At 47.5% G+C, this 6245-nt stretch overlaps 1 pseudogene; it reads left to right on the forward strand.

Annotated features, from left to right (window-relative positions):
• Positions 1 to 221: 221 nt before the first annotated feature.
• LOC116983428 lies at positions 222 to 339 on the forward strand (annotated as a pseudogene).
• Positions 340 to 6245: the final 5906 nt, after the last annotated feature.

Genomic DNA, 6245 nt, shown 5'->3' on the forward strand with positions numbered 1-6245 from the left:
AGGATGTTACCGAGCTGTCCTCCTCCCTAAGGCTGTTCATCACAGAGCTCCCCCTGTGAACCTTATGGAAGTAGAAGCATGAGCATGTCTCATCCTGCTCCACATGGCAGACCCTGGATCAGAAGATGAGCTAAGGTAGTAGAAGGAGGAATTTGCAAGCAGTCAGCCTGGCTTTAAAGAGAGAGGGCAAACAGGATCTACAATGTCAGACAAGTTGAGGTATTGTTTCTTGGCCTTTTGGCTTAGATCAAGTGAAGTTTCTGTTCTTATAAGAACCAAAACCTCACTTGATCTAAACCAAAAGGCCAAGAAGTGACACTTTGATTTGTCTGACCACTCTGGATCCTGTTTGCCCTCTCTCATTAAAGCCAGGCTGACTGCTTGCAAAATCCTCTTGCTACTGACTTTTTCACACCATGCCATTCGTAAGGTGAGAGTTCGGTGCCTCGTTGACAGATATTGATCTTTCCCCCTCTTTAGTGAAATCTTGTCAGAGATATGTAAAATTGTTGGTATTTCACCAATCAGATGAGAGAGGGTTATTGTTGCCTTCCAGGTTTGTTGACATCACTGGGTTGTTGTTGTTGATGGGTTTGATCAAACAGTTCTCAATGGATCTACATCAACAATGACTGGTGCACCAACCACACTGCAGTAAAGAGCTACTGTTCCCCAGACCTGGAATACCTACTGCTTAAATGTAGACCGTTTTACCTGCCTCAGGAGTTTACTGTGGTTATCATCATGGACATATACATCCCACCACAGGCTAATGCTAACCTAGCACTAGCACAGCTGCACTCGGCCATCAGTAAGCAGCAGGATGCTCACCCTGACGGTGCCTTCATTGTTGCAGGGGACTTTAATCAGGTCGACCTACGAGCCGCACTCCGCAAATTCCACCAGCATGTGCAGTGCCCTACCAGGGGCTCAAACACGCTGGATAAAGTGTAGACCAACATCAAGGACGCTTACAGAGCTCTCCCCTGCCCATCCCTGGGACAATCCGATCACCTCTCACTGTTTCTACTGCCTGCATACAAACCCCTCATCCGCAAGACCAAACCTGCAATAAGGACGGTCAAAATATGGCCCGAGGACGCCACTCTACAACTCCAGGACTGCTTTGATCGCACCGACTGGGACCTGTTTGCACAACAGGCAACCAGTGGTACAGAGGTAGACTTGGAGGAGTACACATCCACTGTGCTCTCCTACATCAACTGCTGTGTGGAGACTGCCACAGTGGACAAGCAAATAAAGATGTTCCCAAACCGGAAACCCTGGATGAACAAGGAGGTTCAGGATCTGCTAAGGGCACGCAACAACGCCTTTAAATCCAGGGACACTTCTGCCTACAGTGAGGCCAGGTCGAACCTGAACAAAGGCATAAAAAAGGCCAAAGACATCCACAGGCAAAGGGTGGAAGACCACTTCAATAATGTGGACACCAGAAGCATGTGGCAGGGTGTCAGGGACATCACTGACTACAAGAGCAGCCCCGCCTGCCCCCACGGTGATATCACACTGGCCAACGAACTAAACACCTTCTTTGCCCGCTTCGAAACTGGCAACACCACCAGGAGTGGAATAACCCCGGCCATTGCGGAGGGACAGGCCTTAACACTGAGCACTCAGGAGGTACAGTGCGCTCTGCGTAGGATCAGTCCACGCAAGGCTGCAGGCCCGGATGGTGTACAGGGAAGGGTACTAAAGGACTGTGCTGTACAGCTGGCGGAGGTATTCACGAGAATCTTCAATCTGTCTCTATCTCTGGCAACGGTCCCCAAGTGCCTGAAAACAGCCACCATAGTGCCGGTGCCGAAAAAGTCCAAAATCACCAACCTCAACGACTACTGCCCGGTTGCCCTAACTCCAATCCCAATGAAGTGCTTCGAAAGGCTGGTCCTCTCCCACATCAAATCCAGCATCCCTGCCTCACTGGACTCTCATCAATTTGCATACAGGGCAAATAGATCAACAGAGGATGCCATCTCTCTGGCTCTTCACACTGCCCTGACTCACCTGGAAAGACAGGGCACGTACGTGAGGATGCTCTTCATTGACTATAGCTCTGCATTCAATATGGTCATCCCCACCAAGCTCACCACCAAACTCCACCAGCTAGGCCTCAGCTCGCCGATATGCGATTGGATCCTGAACTCTCTGACGGAGCGACTGCAGGCAGTGAGACTGGGCCCGCACCTGTCCTCCACTATCACCCTGAGCACCGGCACACCACAGGGCTGTGTACTAACCCCATGCTCTACTCCCTCTTCACTCACGACTGTGTTCCTGCATTCGACACCAACACCATCGTGAAGTTTGCAGACGACACAACAGTGATTGGGCTGATCACCAACGGTGATGAAACAAAATACAGAGTGGAGGTGCAGAACCTGACGGACTGGTGCACACGTAACAACTTGTCACTAAACACCTCCAAGACCAAGGAGCTGATTATTGACTTCAGGAGGTCCCATAATGGAGAATACGCCCCAATCTCCATCTACGGGGACAGTGTGGAGAGAGTGTTCAGCTTTAAGTTTCTGGGCACTCACATTTCAGAGGATCTCACATGGTCCACCAACACCGCTGCGCTGGTCAAGAAGGCACAGCAACAACTGTTCTTCCTGAGAACAATAAAAAAGACTGGTCTGCCCCAACAGCTGCTGATAACGTTCTACCGCTGCACCACAGAGAGCATACTAACGTATGGCATCTCTGTGTGGTATCTCAGCTGCACGGAGGCGGAGAGGAGAGCTCTTCAGCGCGTTGTCCACAGAGTGCAGAGGATTATTGGGACACAGCTACCAGCCTTGGAGGGCATCTACCACACACGGTGCCTCAGGAAGGCTGTCAGCATCCATAAAGACTCATCACACCCTTGTAATGAACTGTTCGAACTACTTCCCTACGGCAGACGTTACAAGGCCTTCTACGCCCGAACTTCCAGACTCAGGAACAGCTTTATTCCCAGAGCTATAGCGGCTCTGAACCGGCACCGCTGAGTGCCCCCCACCCCCCCTGGACTGTCTCCCTCAGATGGTCACATCACACAGCTTATTTATTTATTTTACTATTCTTTTACATCGGTTGGAAGCTGCATACTAAATCTCGTTGCACTGACGTGCAATGACAATAAAAGATATTATTATTATTATTATTATTATTATTATTATTATTATTATTATTATTATTATTATTATTATTATTATTATTATTATTATTATTATGGAAGATGGACAACAAATGCTGGAGTAAAAACAACGTGTGGGGGGTGGAGTCAACAACGTGGACGCGCATCCGTGCAGCTAACGGGAAAGAGAGTGGAGGAAAGGTCACGTTTAAACTAACAGGGCAGGGGGGTGGGAACTAATGCACGGAGGAAGAGGGACATAAAAGAAGGCAGAAGCAAAAGGTAGAATGGAGATAAGAAAAACTAACCTGAAAGCTTTGTGCCTTAATGCGGGGAGCATTTGAAATAAGATGCTAGATTTACTAGAATGTTGCCTGGGTTTCAACAACTAAGTTACAGAGATAGGTTGAATAAGTTAGGTCTTTATTCTCTGGAGCGCAGAAGGTTAAGGGGGGACTTGATAGAGGTCTTTAAAATGATGAGAGGGATAGACAGAGTTGATGTGATCAAGCTTTTCCCTTTGAGAATAGGGAAGATTCAAACAAGAGGACATGACTTCAGAATTAAGGGACAGAAGTTTAGGGGTAACATGAGGGGGAACTTCTTTACTCAGAGAGTGGTAGCGGTGTGGAATGAGCTTCCAGTGGAAGTGGTGGCGGCAGGTTCGTTGGTATCATTTAAGAATAAATTGGATAGGCATATGGATGAGAAGGGAATGGAGGGTTATGGTATGAGTGCAGGCAGGTGGGACTAAGGGAAAAAAATTGTTCGGCGCGGACTTGTAGGGCCGAGATGGCCTGTTTCCGTGCTGTAATTGTTATATGATAAGATGGATGAAATGAATGCGCAGTTAGGAGTTAAGTGATATGAAAATTGGAATTACGGACATATGGCTCCCGGGTGACCAAGGCTGGAAGCAAAACAAGAGTCAAGAGTGTTTAATTGTCAAACTAGACTAAGTGGGACCCGTTGGGTCCCATGTTCACATGGGAGGGCTAGTCCCCCAACGCAATATTCCACCTCTCCACCAATTCCAATATTGGTGCCAGTGGGGGTGGGGGGCTTTCTGGAGCGCTAGTATGGGTGTTGTGGGCTGGAGGGACTGGTTTCCAGAGAGGTAATATGGACATTGAGGGCCGATTGGATTATTGGGCTGGCAGCTCAGTCACTCAGGCCCGGTGGGCTGGCAGCTCACTCACTCAGGCCTGGTGGGCTGGCAGTTCAGTCACTCAGGCCTGGAGGGCTTGCAGCTCAAAAACTGCCATAAATTCTGCCCTAAACAGGTGAGAGACTGTGAGAGTGAAGGGGGAGAGGGTGGAGAATCAATTTTAGACATTTTTCATCTTTTTCTGCAGATCACAGCAATGAAGGAGGAAAGTCTATCCTGGCCTGGATCTCACAGGGAGCCAATGAAGGGAGGGAGAAAAATACTGGGGTGAGGTTTAATACTTGCAGGGGGAATACTTACTGATGGGCCGAAGGGACTCTTCCTGGGCTAGTACAGGCCTGTTGGGCCGAAGGGGCTCTTTAAAATAACATCGGAGTGAAATCTCAGTGAAAGGCACTTTTTCTGGACTTTTTCTGGCCTGGCACAGGCCTTTTGGGCCAAAATGCTTCTCCTGGGTTAATACGGGCATTTTGGGCAAAAGGGACTGGTTTATCGGCTAATGGGAGCCTTGTGGGCCGAAATTAGTGGTTTTAGGCAGACCAAACAACTAATTTCATTTATTTTCCATTTCATTTCAAGCATAGGGCAGGCCAAACAGCTCATTGCATTTTCATTTCATTTCCATTTCCATTGCAGTTTCAAGCACAGGGCAGGGTGAATAGCTCTTTGCATTTTCATTTCATTTCCATTGGCATTGCAGTTTCAAGCACAGGGCAGGCCGAACAACTCATTACATTTTCATTTCACTTCCATTGCCATTGCAGTTTCAAGCACAGGGCAGGCCAAACACCCGATTGCATTTTCATTTAGTTTCCATTGCCATTGCAGTTTCAAGCACAGGGCAGGTCAAAGAGCTGATCGCATTTTCATCTCACTTCCATTGCCATTGCAGTTTCTAGCACAGGGCAGGCCAAACCAAAGAGCTGATTGCATTTTCATTTCATTTCCATAGCCATTGCAGTTTCAAGCATAGGGCAGGCCAAGCCAAACCGCTGATTGGATTCTCATTTCATTTCCATTGCCATTGCAGTTTCAAGCATAGGGCAGGTCAAGCCAAACAGCTGATTGCATTTCGATTTCATTTCCATTGCCATTGCAGTTTCAAGCACAGGGCAGGCCAAGCCAAACAGCTCATTGCATTTTCACTTCATTTCCGTTGCCATTGCAGTTACAAGCACAGGGCAGGCCATACAACTCATTTCATTTTCATTAAGGGCTAACAAATCATTTATTGCAAGTACATTGCAGACTCACAGTTCAGTTGATTCAACGGCCTAGAATGAGAATCGTGGCCTCTCCCTCGCGATCTTGTAGAGTGACTGAGTCATGTTCAAGCATCCGGGGATTTATAGTCCTGCCCCTAGACTGGGTATTGTGTAATGAGGAAGGATTAGTTAGTCATCTTGTTGTGCAAAGCCCCTTGGGCAATAGTGACCAGAATATGGTGGAATTATAACCATATAACAACCATATAACAATTACAGCATGGAAACAGGCCATCTCGGCCCTTCTAGTCCATGCCCAACACTTACTCTCACCTAGTCCCATCTACCTGCACTCAGACCATAACCCTCCATTCCTTTCCCGTCCATATACCTATCCAATTTATTTTTAAATGATAAAATAGAACCTGCCTCCACCACTTCCACTGGAAGCTCATTCCACACAGCTACCACTCTCTGAGTAAAGAAGTTCCCCCTCATGTTACCCCTAAACTTTTGTCCCTTAATTCACAAATTATGTCCTCTTGTGTGAATCTGCATTAGGATGGAGAGTGACACGGTTAATTCAGAGACTAGGGTCCTGAACTTGAAGAAAGGAGACTTTGAAGGTATGAGACGGGAATTGGCTGGGATAGACGGGCAAATTATATTTGCAGGGTTGACAGTGGAGATGCAATGGCGAAGATTTATAGACTGCATGGATGAACTCCAGAAA

The sequence above is a fragment of the Amblyraja radiata genome, chromosome 1, assembly GCF_010909765.2.
Source record: "Amblyraja radiata isolate CabotCenter1 chromosome 1, sAmbRad1.1.pri, whole genome shotgun sequence".
NCBI lineage: Eukaryota > Metazoa > Chordata > Chondrichthyes > Rajiformes > Rajidae > Amblyraja > Amblyraja radiata.